The 22,366-nt window shown below is 36.3% G+C and overlaps 1 protein-coding gene and 1 long non-coding RNA gene across 3 annotated transcripts in view; one reads left to right on the top strand and one right to left on the bottom strand.

Moving 5' to 3' along the window:
• The window catches only part of Hpse2 (heparanase 2 (inactive)), a 924,256-nt gene that overhangs the window by 860,998 nt on the left and 40,892 nt on the right, over positions 1–22,366 (top strand). The window lies entirely within an intron of this gene.
• The window catches only part of LOC134475252 (uncharacterized), a 43,216-nt gene continuing 31,187 nt past the window's right edge, over positions 10,338–22,366 (bottom strand). Inside the window, exons 4-5 of the long non-coding RNA XR_010046303.1 lie at positions 11,629–11,680; positions 10,338–10,637 (exon numbers count right to left, since the gene is read on the bottom strand). This is a non-coding gene — a long non-coding RNA (uncharacterized LOC134475252). The remainder of the gene's footprint in view (positions 10,638–11,628; positions 11,681–22,366) is intronic.

Genomic DNA, 22,366 nt, shown 5'->3' on the forward strand with positions numbered 1-22,366 from the left:
CAGCACAATTTGTAATAAAATGTGTGTCAACTGTAGAGTGGATGAAAAAGATGGATTTTTATACAATGGAATATTACTCAGCTATAAAAAGGATGATCTTGAGGCTTTTATAGGTAAATGGAGGCAACCTGAGACTATCCTCATAAGTGAAATAAATCACTCATATTTGTAAATATCACATTGCCTCTCTAGTATAAAAAAATGATAAAAACTGAAAGAGTAATAAGATTCAAAATGTATAATAGATATTTTACTAATGAAAGGGAAGGAAAATGCTCTAAAGGATATAACTGTATGTATGTTTAAGTGTGTAAGATAGATAACTATACTACTAAGTTTTCATTAATTTAGCAAACAGAATAGTTTGTACTGTTATTGTTTGATTGTCCACTTTTTATGCTTTGATTTTGTAGCTTGAAAAACTGCTTCTAAGATAATAATATGTAATTTATCAACTAGTGTTTCTTAGTACTACTTTTTTGAAATTCTATCCTTTCTATCCTGTATTATTTCTATCCTTTTTTCTGTTTTGCTTTCTTTCTCTAAATAAAAAATTTGAGGAGCACTGGAAGATAATAGAAACCTTGAATAAATAATATTGGAAAGATCTAAAATGAATGAAACAAATTCAAAGAGATATCCAGGAAATCAAAAATTCCATTGAAAGCTGGCAAAACTGCTTGCACAAGTGTGAAGTTAGACTTTCAGACCTTGAAGACAAGATTGCATCTAGTGACCAGGAAAGGAAAGATCTTTTAAAAATAACAAGGAACCAGGATAATAATACAACAGTTGCAAGATGATGCAAACACAAACAATACAAGATTGATATAGGTGTAAGTGCAAAGGAAGGTGACAACACAAATGTTATAAAAAGAATATTTAAAGAAATAATAGCAAAAAATTTCCCAAGCATGGGAAAAGAAACTGATATAAAGATAAGTTAGGCTTGTAGAACTCCAATTAGCCATAACCAAAATAAATCTATACCTAGACACATAATAATCAACATCCCAGAAAGTCAGCATAAGCAGAAAATATTAAAAACTATTAGAGAAAAGAAACAAATCATTTGTAAATCCCATCAGAATCACAGCAGACTTTTCAACACAAACAATCAAATCCAGAAGAGTAGATAGTGAAGTATTCCAAATCCTAAAGAAAAACCAATTTCAACCAAAATTGATGTACCCTGCAAAACTATTCTTCAAAATTGATGGAGAAAAAAGATACTTCCGCAACAAAAAACAACTGAAGAACTTCATGACCACCAAAACAACCTACTAGATAGGCATAAAAATGACAACTTTAAGAAAAACAACAGAAAAAAAAACCACAAAGCAGGGCAAATAATTAAACAGAGGGGAAAGGTAAAGAACCAATAGCACAAAGATAATCTGACAGAAATAAGCTGATATATATCAGTTATAGCCATTAATGTAAATGGCCTCAATTCACCAATTAAAAGAAATAGACTGACAGAAAGGATGAAGAAACAAAATCTGTCCAAATATTGTACATTAGAAACCCACCTAAGCCAAAAGAAAATTCATAGGCTGAGAGTCAACGGATGTAAAACAGTATTTCATGCAACAGGAACTTAAAAAATAAATCAGGGGTAGGTATTCTGTTTGTAGACAACATGAACTTCAAACCAACAATGATCAGGAGAGATAAAGAAGGTCACACTACATACTAGTTAGGTGAAAATTTCAAGAGGAAGAAATAAAAATCTTAAATAAATATGCACCAAATATAGGAGCACCCAGTTATATAAGACAAATATTAATAGACATAAAAAATCAAATAAGCAATAATAACAGAATTATAAGAGGATATTTTAATACCCCACTGACACAATGAGAAGGATCAAGTAGATAGAAAATCAGCAAAGAAATAACAGAACTGAATCACATCTGTGAACAAATGGACTTAGACTTGTACAGAGTATTCTACCCAACAACATCAGAATACACATTCTTCTCAGCTTCACACAGGACATTTTCTAAAAGAGACCACATACTAGCCCATAGAACAAGCTTAAGTAAATGTAAAAGAACTAAATTGTTCCATGCATGTTATCTGATCATAGTGCCATGCTACTGGAAATTAATGACAAGAGAAACCATGAAAACTCCATAAACAGATGGAAATTAAGTAATACGCTACTGAATAATCAATGGGTCACAGAGGAAATTAAAGAAGAAATTAAACAATATGTACAAGTAAACAAAGATGCAAATACAATTTACTGGAATCTGTGGGATACAATGAAAGCAGTCCTCAGAGGAAAATTTATTGCAGTGAATTCTCATATCAAGAAAACACAGCTGACACAAAAAAAAACAACCTGATGCTACACCCCAAATACATAGCAAAATAAGAGCAAGTCAAGCCCAAAGAAGGAAGAGAAAAGGAAAAAGATATGTGTGTGTGTGTGTGTGTGTGTGTGTGTGTGTGTGTGTGTATAGCTAAGATGATTATACTACTAATTCTATTAGTTCTTGGAAAAGGACAGTTAATATAACATGAGTAGATCAATTTTCATATCTATATCTAGTAATCCAAGTAACCCTTTTAAAGATAACAATATGCAATATAGCCACCATTGTTAAGTTCCTACCATCTTGTTTGCAAAGCCTATATTGTTTTGTTTTGAGGTTTTTTGTTGTTTGTCTCTTTCGCTTTTTAGTTTTCTTTTTTGTGAGTTTTTTCTTTTATTTCTCTTTAAAATAAAAAAAATTGAATAAGATGAGAGAGCACTGTACTATCAAGTTAAAACTTTTATTGAAGGCTGCACAAGATTCCTATTTCTCTTAGGCTTGAATGGATACTCCAAAAGGTAACAAATCTAGCTTCCTGACAGCCAACAGAAAAATGTAAGAATTGCACCACCACTATAAGCCTAGAAGAGTTTTAAATGTTCACCCATTAAATATATTGCCTGAATAAGAAAACAGAGTAGGACTGGGAGTGTCGCTCAATGGTATATCACTTGCCTAGTAACTGGAATACCCTGGGTTCAATCCCCAGTACTTAAACAAACAAACAAACAAACAAACCAGTATAACATGAAAATTCCTAGCAGGAAAGTATTGCAAGAACCCACAAAAATGCCTAAGAAGAGAAGGGCTCATGCTTTTGTAGAGGAGATACCAAAGCCAAATTACAACAATATCTTTCAAAAATGCATTTTCCTCCCACTTTGTCTTTCTTCTTTCCCTCTGTTCCTTCTGGAACCAGTGGGGAAGAAGATTAAATCCTGAACCATTACACTTTAGGGTGAGTGGGTTTTTTCAAGTGTCTAAAAGTTATCTGAAGCCAAACTAAAGAATGGGATGAGTAATTAAAGTGAGAAATTTTACTTGGGGTAAAAATAATCCTAGGTTATGACTAGGAAGTGGATTTCTTCCATGACTTTTGCTGGCACAAAAGGCAATTCCAATTTAAACATCCAAATGATTATGAGTTGTAGCAATGTTATTTGAAACACCAAGTAAGAAGGAACTTTAATTATCAAATTGTCCTCCATCTCTTGGTTGGATGAATAGATCATAGTTGTCAGATCTTCAGAGCAGATACCATCTATCCCTCAGTATCATGGCTTTCACTAGTTCTTCTAGTTGTGAGGTCCTATATTTAAACAGTAAATTTCTGTTACTTTTAAAACTATAAATTCCTTCTTGACCTGAAAGGCTAAGTCATCTTCCAGCCCCATTTTTGTCCAGTCTCCTTTAGACAAAACAATAAGCACAATTGTTAGACACAAACAAAATGCCTAGTTAATTGCTCTCTGAGGACTAAGTGAAACTGTTTCACATCATTAGAAAAAAATGAAAATGGTCATTTTGAAATTCAAAATGACTATTATTGACCCCAAAAAATCAGTATGTTCTCCATCTGTATATAAAGTCTCCATGAAAGGATTCTCACACTGGCTTTCATTTTTCTGTCCAATTTTCAAATTTCCAGATCCTACCAAAGTCTGTCTGACATTTTCCTAATTCCCTCCACTCTTCAAAGTAAGTAGCATTCACTGAGCCATTGCAGGATTTCATGATTTGCTTCAGAAAGTAGGCTTCTAATTTCTCTGCTGACCCATTTGCTTTAATGATCTAAGGATTTCTCATCTTGAATACCAATTAGAGCCACCTCTAAAAAAAATCAGACCCTAATTTCATCAAAGAGTTAACTGGTGTTTGGAACCATGTAGGTCTACTCAATATAAAAAACATATGTTTAAAATTGACATTTGGACCAATTCTTGCATCCATTAGATCCCAGATTTAGAAGAATTGCATGTGATTAACATTACAAAACATAAACACTGTGTTCCAGTGACTCAAAAGAAAGCCAGGAAATTTTGTATTAAAGCATTATTATATCTTCAGAATGTCTCATTGTGACTCCCATAAATACTTCCAAAATTCTATTTTCTATAAAATTCTACTTTATTGAGTCTAAAATTATGGTGCTTCTTGACATCAGAGCTGCTTCGTTTGCAATTCTAACCCACCGACTGAAATTTTTGTTGCCCACTCTGCCACTGAATGCATTCAGCTTTGTAACCATAAAAGCCATGCATCAGCTGGGAAGGATGCCAGTTAGGATCATAGACTAATAGAACATTAAAATTAGAAGGGATTTTAGAGATCTGCTCCCTGCACCTAAGAATATCAGGGTTCTAAGAAGGGATATACCTGGTCCTAGATTCCTATATGGTTTATATTTAGATGTCCTCCAAAAGCCTCATGCACTCAAAGGTCAGGCTTTTGGAGGATGATTGGATTATGGGGGTTTATAACTGGCTTTGCTATTAGGAGATGGAGTCTAATCAAGAGAGGCAAATTACTTATGCAATAACCTGTAAGAATGTATCTCCCTTTCCAGCTCTTCTTTTAATTTGTCTCTGTTTTCTACACTTCTGAGTAGTTTCATGCTAGTACCTGTGCTGTTGATATTCTATGATAACCATACTTAGATATCTTTCTCTTCTATCTCTCCTACTATGGTATACATTGTTGGAAGATAAGTACTTACTTTCCCACATCTATTGTCCCTAACTTTTGCAGTATAGTGCCTGGCACTGAAGACATATTCAGTGGGTATTGAGGAAAGAAACAAAAGAAGGAAATGAAGAAGGCATAATAAAGAGCAGAAATGAAAAACTGACATAGCAGGCCTCTTCTACAGGGCCCTGACCCTTCCTTCAGTAACTCCCCCATTAAACAGGTCCTGTGCCCACAGAAGGTTACATTGGGATGGAGTGATGAAAAGATGAGAATGCAAGGATGCATCATTTCCCATATCTGACACCTCATAGTCCAAGGTTAGCTGTAGAATGCTGTGTATATAGTGTAGAGTTAAAGGCTGGAAGCCTAGAGCCTGTCTGCAGAAGAGCAGAGAAATTTCAAACTTAATCACTGCCACTCTAGAGATTTCTGGTAGTTTGTCAGAGAAATCAAAGACTTTTGGAATGAGAGCTAACAAAAAGGATGGATGATCTCCTGCATGACCTCAGCACATTTGCCCACAGGATTCTTTCTATATGGAGAAAGAAAAGTTGAGGCTGCTCCACTAAAGTAACAGTTCTCAAAGTAAAGCCTCAGATACCACCATAATCTAGGAACTTGTTAGAAGGGCAAATTCTTTGGCCTAGTACAGTCTTACTGAGTCAGAATCTATGGGATGAGGCCTAGGAATCTGGGTTTTAACAAGCCCTCCAGGTGATCCATTATGTATGCTTAAATTGAACCACTAAAATATTTAAAGACCTCCAAGTGACAGATGAAAAACACACGTAAAATGAAATAAATCTGGCTGGGCTTAGTACCTCCAAGCAAGAAAGAGCACAAATCCTACCCTTCATTCCCACATATATACATTCCTCCATTAGGCTGTCCATAATACAATAAAGCAGCCAGAAATGAACCAAAAAACCCAGTGGGCACCAATTTGGGCTACAGGTTTTTTCAATCAGATGAAGTCCTGGCAGTTGGTAAAGATTCAAGAAACCTATGCCAGAGGCACCATGGATGCCACCAATCATCTAAATACTCTGTAACAGAGAATTGTATAATTATTCATTTATGGCACAGACCTTTTTGAAGTATAATGTTCTGCAGTTTGATCTTTTCACTTAATATACCTTGGATAGCTTTCTATACTTGTGCAAATAAACCTCTAAGTATGTTAATACTATATTATGACTTATATAACCTTTTGCTTATTAATACACATTTTGGTGGTTTTATATTTTTTGCTCTTATAGCAACTCTGTACCAAATATTTTTATTCATTCATTTACTCAAATATTCATGAATATGTATTGATATCCTTCTGCATGGAGGTCTTGCAGGAAGGCTAAGTACATGTATCTGAGTAATGATCTTTGCCTTGTGGAACTTATAATCTATTAGCACAAATACATATAATAAATGAGGAAGTAAATATATGATTATACATTCTGGTAAGTTCTATAAGGTAAATGAAATATGCACTTACCTGAACACCAAACCCAGGGAAAGATTCTTTTGAGAAGTATACCAAAAGGCTGGCTGGTGGGGCATTCTACACATGGAGAACAGCATTTGCTAATACCTAGTTGGGAAAGTACTTGGCGTTTTCTAGTAACAGAAAAGAAATCAGTGTAGCTGATAGGTGATGAATGAGGGGGATATATTATGAAGTGATATTAGAAAGACAGAGAGCAATCATCCAAGATATTGTAAGGAGTTTGCATTGTATTTGAAATGCAGTAGGAAGTCATTGGAGAATTTTAATCACAGAAATAATGTACATATGTCATAAAGACTACTCACTCTGTGAAGAACAAATAATAATATGCAACAAGAGTAAATGTGAGAACAGGAAGGAAACTGTTTCAATAGTCTAGACAAGATGATGATGGCTGATTTGGGCAGATATATTTAAAAGGCAAAGATCTAATATAAATAACAAGAATAATTATGGGGATTGAAGAAGAATGGCCTGAACAACTAAAGCTAGTGGTACTATTTACTGTCATGGGGAAGACTTGGTGTGGGGGATAAGTTTGTAAGGCAAAGATCAAACAGGGTTTACTTAGAACATGCTAAGTTTAAGATGCTTATGAGAGATCCATGTGGAATCTCAAATGTGCACCAGTGTGGAGTGCAAACAAATGTGCAGGCAGAAAAATCTAAATTAGGAGGAATAGCACTTTCAACTTATAAGGGAAAAGAATGAGGGCACAGAGGCAGCAATGCAGAGATTTGGTGTACATTCATCAATTTGGTGTTGCTATTACAAAATGTTTAAAGGTAAAACAAGTAAAGAGGTTTATCCAGCTCATAATTCTAGTGATCAGAGAGTCTAAACAGTGTGACACCAGCATACATGAGGACTCCTTGCCTGCATCAGTGTGACAAAGTGAAAAAAAGACCAGCCCCATTCAGAAAGAGCCACGTATGTGGGATGGCTGTCCTTTATAAACAACCCACTCTGAAAGAACTGGGTGCCTGAAGCAAAAGAATCACAAGTTCAAGCTGAGTCTAGATGACTTAGTGAAAACCTATCTCAAAATAAAAACAAAAAAATAAAGGGCTGGGGATGAAGCTCAGTGTGAAATGTCTGGGTTCACTCCCTAGAACAATATAAATCCAGTCACCTAAGACCTGACCTAGTTCTGAGAGTCAATGTTAATTCACTGATAATGACAGCCTTCCCATCACCTAATTACCTTCCACCAGGTGGCTGAAGGTTCCACCACCTCCACATCACTGCACCAGTGATCAAATTTCTAGGACACAGCCCTTTGGAGAACAAACCATACTCAGACTATAGCAAGGTTTTGTGCATTTTAAGTATTGATAGATATCACTCTCAATATTTGCAGATTGACCTGGAAAAAAATAGTATATTGTTTTCATCCCTGTCAGTTTATTTCAATGCAACAGAAAATAAAATATTAACTGAACACTGGTATTATTAAAACCAATAACTCAAAAGTTTCAAAAGAGAAAAGCTTAATGAAATTTAAGGAGGGAATAAATTTTTTATAATTCCTCTTCTATGAGGTTGTTGCTGCATTTGTGTTGGGTAAGGGATTTCAAGAGTGCATGTGTGTGTTTGTGTGCATGCATGTATGTGTATGTGTGCGTGCATGTGTGTGTATGTGTAAATTAAGGAAGACTTATCTTTCCCCAAGTGAGCTCAAAAACATCATAATTGAACCCAGGGTGTACCATAAGTGGCTTGCAGTTATTACTACTGATTTTTCATAGTGTCTTTCCACTGTGCAAGTCTCTGTCAGGAAAATAGAGTGGTTTGGCTAGAGATGACTTGCATTTGCTATAAAGGAAATGGAGCCATCAGATTTATATGACTTTCTCTCTTAAAAATATATGGCCTCGCTTTTTCACTTGCAGTAACTGAAAAGCCTATTTGGGGATGTGGCTTCCCAATCACTCGGCTCCCTGTGTTCTAATGAATGCACAGGACATCTCTCAGGAGGGCTGCCTTCCGGCTGACACATCAGATGGGAAACTCAGTACGGTTTGGTCCTAAAATTCATTCTGGGTGTCCATGTTTCCATAGTTCTTTGTTTTCACTTACCAGTCAAAGGTTATTATAACTAATTGGGTGTCTGTTCTGCACTGGCTCCCATGGTTTGATCTGTACACACCTTGTTCACTAATGAAATCACCATGTGGCCTAGGGAATGAGTGTTGATCAAAGTATAAGCTATCTCTTGCTCTCCAACTCTTTTCTGGAATTCTAGCTCTGCCTCCGGAAATGTCCTCTCAAACTTGCGTCATGTGAAGTGTTTTTGATAAACTTGCATGACTCAGAAAATGTAAGCATCATGTGCTTTTTTGATAAACCAACATGACTCAGAGAATGTAAGCATCTTGAATTATAAAGCTCAATTTTCAGAATTTAACTGTGTTTGAATCTAAGCCAGTCAAATGAACTGAGAGCTGGCTAGGAAAAGGCAAACACTGAAGAAAGAAGAGGAATGGCTCTGGGCCAAGTTGGGGTGCCTGCAGGGAGGCTACCAGGGATGAGGGACCTCAACTGTTGTCTCTTTCATCCTCATTGTGGATTTAAAAGACAGATGTTAAAACCATCTTAATAAGAACAAAGGCGATATGAAATTTAGAGGCATTCTCCAAGGCATAGAAAATGTGAGGGGAAAGTAATAGAATTCTTTTTTAAAAAAACATGCTTTTTAAAAACTACCACTACTGTAATAGAAGATTCAGAAATCACACAACCATGCCCAATATCCATCTGTCCCACCTCGAAGAGCCTTGAATATAGTTAATTTTGTTATCCAAGTACATTAATAAGTTCCATGGCTGCAGATACCCTTCCTAGGATTCACCATAGGACTCAGAGGTCCAGATTTTAAATAGGCTTGACACCAGAAGTGGCCATGTGACAGGTGATAGATGTAGGTATCCAATAATTATTTGCTGATATAAATATTTATCAATATTGAATTTCTAATGAGATAAATATTTATCAAAGCCTGTGTAACACTGTGCTGATTTCTGGGAATAAGCTCTGAAGGAAACAGACATGACCTCTTGCTCTCAGGGATCTCAGAGTTGGACTATGACAGAGACAAACAATAATAAGTAACCAAATACAAGAAAATGACTAAACACAGTGAGAAATGCAATAGGGATTGAGATTCTAGGAAATGAGTATCTTAGCTAAAGTGGTAAAGATAGATCTCTGAGGAAGAGGATTGAAGCAGATACTTGAATGAAAAAATGAGGTGTCCCTAAGAGAAGCCAGAGGGAGCATTATCTTGTACAGGGATCTTAAAAGAAAGTACAAAGAAGTCACAGAACACAGAGGAGAGTAAAAGGGTGATCTGGAGTCGGATGGCTAAGTAGGAGCCAGAACATACGGAGTTTGCTATTTAGTCTAAGAGCAGAAAGATAGTCAGTGAAGGGATTTAACAGGGAGCTGCTGTGAAGAGATTAAGTTTTAGGAGGAAGACTCTAGTACTCTGCAGAAAACAGATCATATAGACTTGTAAATTGTAGCAAACAGGGCAGAAGGGGCCAGATGTAAAGGAGATGGATATAAAAAGATAAATGGCATGTGGAAGGACTGAATGAGAAGCAGTGGGGATAAAAGGAGAACAAAAAGATCTTTTTCTACAATCCATTTCCTTTTATGCAAACCCCAGAATATTTTTATCCTTGATTACATCAGCACTATACAAATCCCAGTGTGGGTTCAGGCTCCCAAGGGAAAAATAAAATTTGCATCCCTAAGCAAGGTGGACTGGCTAAAAATCTTTGCAAGGGCTTTGAATTTATATTAGCACAGTCAGACCCAGAATGTTATGTCCCAAAAATTTATACCAGCTTCATTCTCCTCAACCTTAATGCATCCTTATCATAATCTACTCATGAACACGCAGAACCAATCCCTTTTCACCACTGTATTTTATGATTAAATGTTCTCTCCTGGTCTTTACCTTGAAATTATTCCTGTCTGAAACTCCCTCCTGCACTTCTTCCAGTTAGTGTCATCTATAAACTTGATGATGATGATGGCTGCATTTTAGCCCCCAGGCTAAAACAATGTTTTCTGCATTTGTCTTTGAAGTTGTAGATGCTGTATGAGAGCACACACTGAAACATAAACCAAAGAAATGTGATTTTGGAATAAGACTAGGACCTGTGACTAGTAGTAAACTTTATATCATGGAACTTTAATATAGAAGTTGGTATCATAATCAAAATAAACCTACACTAAAGTTGTTCTGATACATGTATGACTGCTATTATGCTGAGAAAAATGACATTTGTGTAAATGACACATGCTTATTTCTATTTCACAGCCACATCGAAGCTACAGTTTTCTCTGTAGTTATGCAAACGTCAGTTTACAGAAAAAAAGAAAATATTCTGTCTAGACCTCCTAACCATATAGCCATAAGGCTGAGACTTCTGTTACTATATCCATTCTTCTATATATTTCCCCACATTCAGGTCCTTAGGTAGAAAATACTGCTGTTTTCCACATTAACCATCCTAAAAGACTAGAAATAGAAGGAACGCTAGCTTCTGAGACTGTGGACTTTTTGTCAGAGGAATGATGATGGTAGCTATATCCCTGTTCTATGGGACACCAAGGATGTCTGTAATATTGGTGAATTCATTTTAGCTAATTCATTCTCAGACATCTCTTCATGTAAGTTTGTCCTGTTCTTACAGAACTGTCTAATATACCAGGCAAATAGTTATTAAGTCAAAAATTTAAGCTGAAATAATATTCATAATTGGTATTAAATACTACTTTCTTCATGCTGCCAAATTTCTGAAATCTTTTTGTATGTAAAATATGGAGGTGTCTTTTTTCCACCAGTCTCATCCTTCTGAATTCATATGCCCCAACCTACCCCACACCCATGTTTTGCTTCCTGTTCCTGTGAGATCAGGAGGTCACACAGATGTATAGATGTCAGTCATACCACAGCCCATGAGTCTGCTTTGCTTCCCTTGGAATTTGTGGGTCTCACTCATCCTCCAATTTCCCGTGATTACCAACCTCTAACTTCTCTCCTCCTGGACATTTTCCTTTAATGGTCAAAAGACAACTCTGGATCTCTCTTCTGCCTACCTTCCCAACAAGTAGTCCATAAATCGCTTCTCTTCCATTTGATGATTGATACCTATGAAATATGTAACAAGAAGGGATATTGTAATGTCATCAAGTTAAGAAAATTGAGAACTAGAAAGGCCATAAAAATGCCAAACATCTACTTCAAAACAATGTCACTAAAGTTACTAAAATATAAGGCTTTCTTTCTTCTTTCAGTCTCTCAATTGGTCATGCTATTTATATGCTATTCAATGTTGTTCTGAGCAGAGAAAAATTAAGATTTTTAAATAAATAACATTAATTTTACAATTCTTTTTGGAAACTGCATAGAAGAGTCAAATTCTAGTACAAGAGCATTTCAACCGTATACAGAATTATTAAGATTATATCGCTTGTATTTCATAGCTTGTACACACATGTATTTTGTTTTTACTAGAACACTGGAAACACTGCACTAATTCAACTGATTTTATTTTACTTTTTTATATGTGCACATTTTACCAAAACTCTATTATTAGATTATCGTAAGTTAAAAAGAAATGTGTTGCTTTAGCTTTCCTTTTTCCATATCTTTTTCAGCAAAAGGAACTGACTAGTAAAGAGGAATAATGCAAATAAGAAAGGATACGATAGAGTTCTTGGGTCATCTGAGTTTCTAAAAATGTCATTGACTTTTGTCCTACGTTCTTAAAAAGTTCCAATGTCAACAGAAAGTATGGCCTCATGGAGTGGTCAGTTCTTTCATTCCTACTTACACACATTACTTTGCCCTCTCTAGAATTTCACTGAATTCCTATGTACGGTGATTTCACCAGAAGTCTGGGCTCAGGGCACACAGCAAGCACTGTATATTAACTGGGTGGCGAAGAACTTCAGAAGCACACATAGTGTGCACATTTCTTCTACTTATGTGCAAGTTGTCCCATTGAATTTGACTTACAAAACACAAGTTTAATAATGACATCATTAAGAATTCTGCATTGACAATAGCAAAACGTGAAGCCAAGTGCAGGGCTGTTTAGAGCGCAAGGCCTCTCTGCATATGAATCCCCGTGAAACTGTAAGCTGCATGCCTTGTTGCTGGCCCTGGGACTGAAAAAGGGTTACATTATTAGGTAATTGGGAGAAAGAAAGCAAGTGGAACAGAAACCTTTAACTCTAGCAAATGAAATAGCTTTATGAAAGGATCCTAACCTGTTTGATTTTCTGGTCTGAATTCTGTCAATATCATCTGAAACATTTGTTTATATCTTTAGATAAGGAGGAAGAGAAGACAGGAAGAGATGCCACTTTTATATTATAGTTGATAAGGAAATGTGTTGGGTATAGAAGCAAGAGACGTAGTGGGCCTATACTAGATAGGTTTTAATTCCTAATTATACAGAAATTTTTTCAATAATCTACTTGTATTTTTGAAATAACTACTACCTTGTAAAACTGCAAAATAGTGTTAAGAAAAAAACCAGGATAAAATTTTCTATCCAGCTTATTTTATATGGAAAGTTTGTGTACTATGAGATAGATGTCATTATGCTTTCACAAATGTCAGAATTATCACTTTATATAAAAAGATTTATAATAATGTCTTTATTTGGTATTCAGCTACTTCCCAGCCTACAGTTTTGTGAAATTGAACTCTCTTTTGTACTTGGAAAATTTTGTACATTTAAAAAAGTCTATACTCTATTTCATACTCAGAAAATCTTCTGTGTGGGGTTTTGTTTGTTTGTTTGTTTTTCTTTTCTTTTTGTTTCTTTGTACCAGGGATTGAACTCAGGACCTCCTGTTTGCCAAGCAGGCACTTACACCACTGAGCCCCCAGCCCTTTAGGTATATATTTTGTTTCTAGTGTATTTTTGTTGGAAATGATTCAGTTTGTAAGAATAGGTTTTCTATATAATTCCAGTCCTCCTCTTCACTTGGAGTCAACAAAAGTGATCACTATACTGATAATTATTTACAAGGCAAAGGATAAGAAAAAGGTTCTGCCTTTTCTCTCCACTGCCTCTCTCTCCTCCTTTTGACTCACATAATAGAGGAAGCCTTTATTCCATAAGAGCTATTTTCTCTTACTCTGCAACTGTTCTTCACATACATCATGTACATCTTTATTCTTATAACAAAATACACATCAACTTCCATTTCTGGAGATAAAGGAAAACAAAAATATTGTCTCCTTATCTTCATTCTTTATTTTCTCTTTTGTATTTGTATGCTTTGGAGTGCAGTGATGCACATTGGAGATTGAAAAGTTAACTATTTTTAAGTCACACGAAAATTGATATCAATAAATATTCAAAGAATCATTAGATAGAAACTTTTTGTTTAAATGATGGATCTTACACCTTGAATCTTGTGTGAGGCCTGGAGCCTTAGAACAGAGACGAATCCAGACAACTTCAGAGATCCCTTCAAAAGCACAAAAAAATGCTGCATTTTAAAAATGAAATATGAAATAATTGGGGACTCCCATGAAAATCCAGGATTTTAAAAAGATTTTTCCAATATTGAATATTGAATCAGGTCCTCATACTAAGCTACATCCCCAACCTATTTCTTATTTTGAGATAGTCCCTCTTTAAGTTACTATATTGCTCAAGCTGAGCTCAAACTTGCAATCCTCCTACCTCAGCCTCCCAGAGTGTTGTGGTTATTGGCATGCAGCACTATGCTCTATGAAAATCCAGTTTATAAATTTCCTTGTAAATGGCCCCAGTGCTGTAAGTTGTGCCCATACTGTTCAGGAGAAAGGACAGATAGAGAAACGTTCCTAGTTATAACAACAAGGACTTATTTTTCTCAGAAAATATACTGAATTTATAAATGCTTCTTCTATATTCATAAAAAGTAAAGAGAGATGTCTCCTCTTTTTTAACCTCAGTTGAGTTCTGGGCATATTTGCCCAGCAGAAAGTGGACTGATAGACAGCATTATTTGGTCATGCTTTCTCACCAGCTACGCATTGTAGCCATTTTAGGTGCAGCCATGCATACCAGATTGAATTAAATGGTTTTTATAAAGATCTCCAAAGCAGGGAAACATCTTTTCCTGACTGATATTTTTTTCACATATTTGTTAATGAGTGTCTGCACAATAAAAATGTGGTCTGTAGCTTGTTTTCCAAAAAGGAATTCAATTTGGTTCTTGAGAATGCTGTTCCCGCTCAAATATAGTTTAATTCTTTAATTTAAGCAACTGCAAAATAGCTTGTGGACAATGCAGTGTTCCACAGGCTTTCCAGGAGCTGTCTGGGTAGAGACCACCTTCACTCATGTGCTCTGAATCCCTTGAGGTTGTCAGAGTGCCTGTCAGAAAATGTCCTCTGGTTGACCTCGAGGCTAGCCTGTTAATGCTATGGCTGAGTCTGCAGCTGATTTTATGGACTCACTTCCACTCTCTGAATTCATAAAGATGCTAGCATGATACCATCCTAGACAATGGAGTCAGCCAACTTTTCTCCAGAGATTTTACCATAAAATCTCAGCTCAGCTTCTGTAGCCTGCTCAGAAGACAGTATGTGATTATAAAATCTCTTCCCTAAGCACCTTTAATGTACTTTAATTTTTCTATACAAGTACTTTTGATATAGAAAATTTTAAGTAGTAAAAGAGAGAAAAAAAGTGCTTGGGAAGAGACAGGACTTAAGATACAAGTTGGATATGAGGACTTGTCCTCCTCTGTCCCCCAACACCCAAGGGACTAGCCAATCAAGAAAGGAAACGTAGAACTGGAGTTTGCTCCAAAACTACTTACAGGCCTAAAAACCCTACTGGGTATTGGAAAACCAATCAAACCATGAACTTATGTTTCAGGTCCCTCCTCACACTGTGAAGCTTTGGACAATGACCTTCACGCTTAAGGCTCATTGAGGACATATATTACAGACTTGTGACAATGGCCTAGCACAGGAAGGCTTCTCTGGAAAAGTGGCCCTTGAGCTAATATCTGTATTGAGACAACAAAGTGTGGGTGCATGCCCATCATACATATTGGTGGGGTGTAAGAATGCAATTAGAGACCCTGTCAGTGGTTCAATAGTGGGAGGGAGTAAAAATTAATGTGAGAGGGGAGGGTGCCAATTTGTACTAAAACCGATGGTCTTCTCTCTCCAGCCTACAAGTAGTGGGAAACCATTTTCAATTTTTAGTAAAACAATGGTTGGAAGAAATTTCTCTCTAGAAAAGAAAGCAGAGAAAGTTTTAGTTTTTAGAATTTCTAGAGTTGCTTCAGTCATAGGAAGACTTTCTGAATCTGGTTTGCAGTGCATTCTCTGTAAATGAAGTTGGAACAGCATTGTTTTCTGTACATATTAGCTCTGGCATTCTGCTACTTCTGGTGCACTTTCAACAGGGACCCCTCTCTATTTCCTTGGCTCTCTAAGGCCAGATATCTAGATAAATAATGTCCACTAGTGTAGCATCTGTGCCCATATAGAGTAGTCTAGATTTTGGGAACTTTAGAAGTCACACAAGAGGCTCCACAAAGGGAAAATATTTCTGAGGCCAATATCAAGGCCTGTCAGTGGTGAGGAACATTGTGATCTCTGAATCTTGAAAATTGACCAATTTATTCTAATTCAACCTTAGAAACCCTCCATCAGCTTCACATGAATCTTAATTTGTTATCTACTCAAAGAACATTTATTGAATATAATTAATCAACAATATTGGACAATTATTGAATATTTACAGTGCTGGGATGGAAGAAAAAGTGTCATCTCAAGGAGCTTCCTTCAAGGCATCTTTAACCTTCCCAACACATGCACACACACACACACACACACACACACACACACACACACCCTTGGTATTTTTCCAGGGTAACCTAAACATATGCATAAGTGTATATATGGTATTCTCATGGAGTATTTTCATGGAGCTAAAAAATTCTTCAAAGAACAAGCAACATTTATTAGGCACTTTAATGTATCAGGCACTATGATAGATATTTCCAGATATATTATCCCATTAAATCCCTAAGAGAACACTGAGGTTTAGAGGCTGTATTTGAATATATACTTTTCAATTTTAATTGCTGCTTTTTTTCTATGAAACCTTCCCTGAATTCCCTTAGTCATAAAAACTTTGTTTCCTCTTTTGAATTCCCAAAATTCTCCAAGTGATATTTATATTAGTCAGTCTAATTTGACTAGGAGCTGTTTACCTATGTCTTTGCCTTTAAGTTTCTGAGGACAGAAAGATGTCTTATTTATCTTTGTATTCCAAAGAATAAACAGAATACTTTGCCTATCACTCATGTCTTAGTTACCTGTACTCATTTCTTTTTTTTTTTTTTTTAAATCAGTACCGGGGATCGAACTCATGACTGCGCGCTTGCAAGGAAGGCGCTCATGCCACTGAGCTAAATCCCCAGCCCCTGTACTCATTTCTGAGACAAAATACCAATACCCAAAGTTAAAGAAAGAAAGATATATTTAGCTCATAATTTGTAGAGGTTTCAGTCCCTAGTTAGCTGGTTCCAAGGCAAGGTGGCATGGCAGAAGGGCATCACAGAGGAAAAACAGTTCATAGCATGACAGGGAGAAGGAACAGCAGATAAACAGCAGCAGCAAGACTATCTCTTTTTTTTATCCTAGCAGAACAGGGCACCCTTAATCCCAGCACCATGTCCTTAATCCCAGCATCACACTCCTAGTCTTCAATCACATACCCTAGATCCAGCCATCTTCAAAATTTCCAACCTATGATCTCATGAAGGTTAGGGGAACATTTAAATACAAGCCATAACTATACACGTGTGCTCATAAAATATGTACAGTTTGAAAAAATTAACTAATGTACTCACAGATCTCACTGGGTTGGTTAGACACTAAGATCATACGTAGCCCAGCCCTAGCTCATTCCTAGCTCTGTACTGTATCATGAAGGTTCTAATTGGCATTCAGTATATACAACCCAATCCTCAAGAACAAGGGGGCCTGGGATTTAGCTCAACACCATAAGTGCTTCATGAGTTTGATCCCTGGTACAAAAAAAAAAAAAAACTATAAAAAAAAACAAGTCCCAATCACATCTGCATAAGCAGCTTCTGCTTGCCACATTTCTGACCTGTTTGCACACACTCTGAACTCCAGATTCCAGGTTTAGAAGGCAGGCTCGAGGGTAGGACCCATGCAGGTCCTGGCAGCAAGCTGGAGTCTATTAAGAAGAGAATTCTAGGATCCTGGGCACTCAGGAAAGGAGTGCCCGTGGCTCTGTGGACCTCTCATCCTAGAGAGTAGAGTGAAAGTACAAGAGAGTCAAATTTTGATTCCCTGAAGCAGGAGTCCTTTTTTCTACCTCTAGATTATTGGAAAGAGTAAATGTGAAAAGTAATCAAGGACTGGGATGTACCTCTCTAGTAGAGCAACTGCCTATCACTCATGAAGCTCTGGATTAAATCCCTACTATAGGGGTATGTGGATAAAGGCAACACATTTCAAAAATATGTAGTAGATTCACATGCATTAAAAATGATATAATAAAGTCAGAACTAAATTTTATTGAGATATCTTACACGTTGGTTAGTCAGTTCTGTTATTTTGTAGGACCCTTTTTCTACTAACTATGTTTTTATGTATTTTCTGGTAAAACCTGACAATGCTAAGCATTAGTAGGTTGTGGCTGGATTACAAGATGGAGGTGGAATTGGAAACAAAAAGGTTATCTTCTGTTGCTGAGCAACCAGTTACCATTCTATCCTCTAGAATCAAGCATATGAACATTAAAAGTTTTGAATCTCGTTTCATGCTCTTTTCTATATTCAGTCAATTATACAGACATATTAAGGTTATCCCCCAATTATCTCCCAAATTTAATGTTATCCCTTTTCTAACTTAACTTCCTAATCAAAGCATTCATCATCTCACTTCTAATTTAACCTTAAAAGTTAATTCTAATTCATTTTCTGTATATCTGTGAAAGTCCTTTTGCTAAAGGGAAAATGAATCTCATTTTCTCTCTGATAGTTCCATAATCATTTTCCGTTTACTTTAAGATGATCTCTAAAATGAGTGGGTCCTTGTGAACTAGCCCTTCTATCCTCTTCGTCTCCTCTCTTATCTTCACTTGCTAAACTCTGGCTGAAGTGGTTTTGTTCAGATTCCCAGACAAAATAAGCTTCTTCCCCTTACAAAGCCTTTGCAGATGTTCTTTTGCTCATCCAAAGTACTTTTTGTCCCTTCTCTCTCTTTTCTTCAAATCATAAATGTTACTTTGGCAGAGAGTCCATTTATGGCCTGCTAGAATGATTCAGATAGGCTGTTACAATAGCTCATAGAATCTTGCCCTATCCCTCCATTACCCTTAGCACTATTGACACTGATTGAAGATGGCCTGTAATCCCAACTACTTGTAAAACAGACAAGATCACTTGATCACAAGCTCAACCTCTGCAACATAGCAAAATCCTATCGTAAAACAATTTTTAAAGTATTGTCTAGATATTGGCTAAAAGACTGGGACTGGCCTTCTTACTAGGTTATAAGTTTTGTGATGGCAAGAACCATGTATTTCTTATTCAACAGTGTATTGGGAGTGCCTAGCACAGAGTCTTAAACATAGGCATTCTATAATTGAATTCTAGTACCTCCTATAGACACTCAGCTACTTTCTACATTTTCATGTCATTCCTTTAAGAAGTAGGAATTGTTTCTTTTGTTTAATTTTATTATGATTATATAAATGGCAAATATTTATAATTAAATGGAAAAGGGAGGGAGGGAAGAAGGAAAGACAAGCAGGGAGAGAAAAACTTTTTCTGAGATCTGGTTTTCTGAGGGGTAGATAAGAGCAAAAAGAGAGAGAGTGGAATTTTTTAAATGAAAGATGCAGGATTATTAGGAAATTGAGGCAGAAGCAAGGCTGGAAAGAGAGTGAAAATGATCTGTGGAGAGGACTGTGGATATCTCAGCAAGCAGGGGACCATCGCAGGTTCCAGAGGCCCCGTGGCCTGAGGTAAGTGCTCAGTGCACTCTTCCCAAAGCCCACACTGTTCGGGACCCTCCAGGCTTCTGGGTGCAGTGAACAGCATAGTGAGTTTGAGGCATCTACATCCGCCTCCCCATTCTAGCTGCACTTGAGGAACTGTGGAGCTTCCAGCAAGCAGGTGGGCACACAGTGTCCCTGGAGCCCAGATTATCTGAAACTATGGAGTTCTAAACAGGCCGAATAGGGCCATTGGTTCTACAGATCCAGTGGCTTGGGGGAACTGGGTGCCAGAGTCCCAGGAGCTGCGAACATAGAAGTGGATTTCCAACAGACCCTGAGGAAGCTTTCAAATAACACTTGAAACACAGAAATATAGGAAAATGACAAAACGAAAGACCAAATTACAACCTCAAACCTCCAGCCCATCATAAGAAACCCTAGGAGTGATGTATATAGAAGAAAATATATGCCATTCACCTCAAATATCAGACATAATAGCTACTGAAATTAACAAGCAACTCCAGGAAGCTTTAAAGGAATTCAAACTTGAAAAAATCTCCCAGGTAAAAGAAGAAATGATAAAAGAAATGAAAGAGATTCTGAATATATGTAAAGAAAACACAGTTAAAACAATTGGAGGAACTAAACAAAAAGATAGAATCCCTAGATAAGCAATATAAGAAACAAACAGAATACATAATGCAGATACACAGAGATATAAGGGAAACAAAAAACTCCACTGAAAGTTGTAAAAATCGCCTCAATGAAAGTGAAGATAGAATTTCAGACCTTGAAGACAGGATTTCAGCTAGTGAACAGGAAAGGAAAGATCTTTTAAAAATCACAAGGAATTAGGAAATAACAGTTCAACAACTGCAAGATGATGCAAAGAAAAATAACATAAGATTGATATGGATTAATGAAAAAGAAAGAGACAACATAAAGGATGTCAAGAGGATATTTAGGGAAGTAATAGCTGAAAATTTCCCAAGCATAAGATCAGAAACCGACTTCAGGATAGTGAAGCATATAGAACTCCAAATAGTCATAACCAAAATGAAACTACACCCAGACATATAATAATCACCATCCCAGAAATCCAACAAAAATAGATCATTAAAAGCTGTCAGAGAGAAAAGACAGATCACTTTTAAAGGAAAACCGATCAGAATCACAGCAGACTTCTCAGCAATAAAGTCAAGAAGAGCACGGAGTGAAGTATTCCAGATCCTAAAGCAAAATGATTTCCAACCTAGACTGATGTACCCGGAAAAACTATCATTCAAAATTGATGGTGAAATACGATACTTCCATGACAAAGAACAGCTGAAGAACTTCATGAACACCAAGCCAACCCTGCAAAAAATATTGAAAGAAAGTTTAGGAAAAAACCACTAAGCAAAGCACATAATTAAACAGAACAGAAAGATAAAGATGCAACAACAGAGAGAAAACACATCAACAATAAACCAGCATTTAACAGTAATAACCATTAATGTAAATGGTCTCAATGCACCAATCAAAAGAAACAGACTAGCAGAATGAATCAAGAAACAAAATCTAAACCATATGCTGTTTACAGGAAACCCATCTAAACCAGAAGGATACTCACACACTGAAAGTCAAAGGATGGAAAACAATACTTCATGCAGCAGGAATCCAAAAAAAAAAAAAAAAAAGCAGGAGTAGCCATTCTGTTTGCAGACAACATGAACTTTAAACCAACAATGATCATAAAGGACAAAGAAGGTCACTACATACTCATTAGGGGAAAACTCGAAGAGGAAGAGATAACTATCTTAAATATATATGCACCAAACTCCAGCACACCCAGTTATATAAAACAACTATTAACAGAAATGAAAACTCAAATTATCAGTAACACAATTGTAACAGGAGATCTTAACACGCCATTGACACCAAGGGACAGATCAACCAGACAGAAAATGAGCAAAGAAAGAACAGAACTGAATCACACCTGCCAACAAATGGATTTGATAGACATATATAGAATGTTCTACCCAACAACATCAGAATACACATTCTTCTCAGCAGTGCATGGGTCATTCTCTAAAACAGACTATATATTAGCTCACAGAACATATTTAAACAAATGCAAAAGAGTTGAAATCATACCTTGCATGTTATCAGATCATAGCACACTGAAATTAGAAATTAATATAAAAGATATTGCAAAAATCCCACAAACACATGGAAACTGAATAACACACTCTTGAGTAATCAGTGGGTCAAAGAAGAAACTAAAGAAGAAATTACACAATACCTCTCAAGAAAATGAAAATGCAGATACAACTTACCAGAATCTGTGGAATGCAATGAAAGCTGTCCTCAGAGGAAAATTTATTGCACTGAGTTCCCACATCAGGAAAACAGTATGAATACAAATAAATAACTTGATGCTACACCTCAAACAGCTAGAAAAAGAAGAGCAAGTCAAGCCCAAAGCCAAAAGAAGAGAAAAAATTATAAAAATCAGAGCAGAAATCAACGCAATACAGACTAAGAAAACAATCCAAAGAATCAACGAATCAAAGAGTTGGCTCTTTGAAAGAATAAATAAAATCGATAAGCCCCTAGACAACCTTATTAGAAAAAAGGGGGGGAAAAGCTCAAATTCATGCAATAAGAAATGAAAAAAGTGAAATCACTACAGACTCTACAGAAATAAAGAAGATCATCAACACCGATTTCGAAAACCTCTACTCTCAAAGGTTTGATAACACAGAAGAAATAGACAGATTCTTAGAAACATATGAAGTACCAAAGCTAGATCAAGAGGATGTAAAACTGCTGAATAACCCAATCTC

Source organism: Cavia porcellus, unplaced genomic scaffold (assembly GCF_034190915.1).
Source record: "Cavia porcellus strain 051 isolate PalLab524CR breed Dunkin Hartley unplaced genomic scaffold, mCavPor4.1 scaffold_2, whole genome shotgun sequence".
NCBI lineage: Eukaryota > Metazoa > Chordata > Mammalia > Rodentia > Caviidae > Cavia > Cavia porcellus.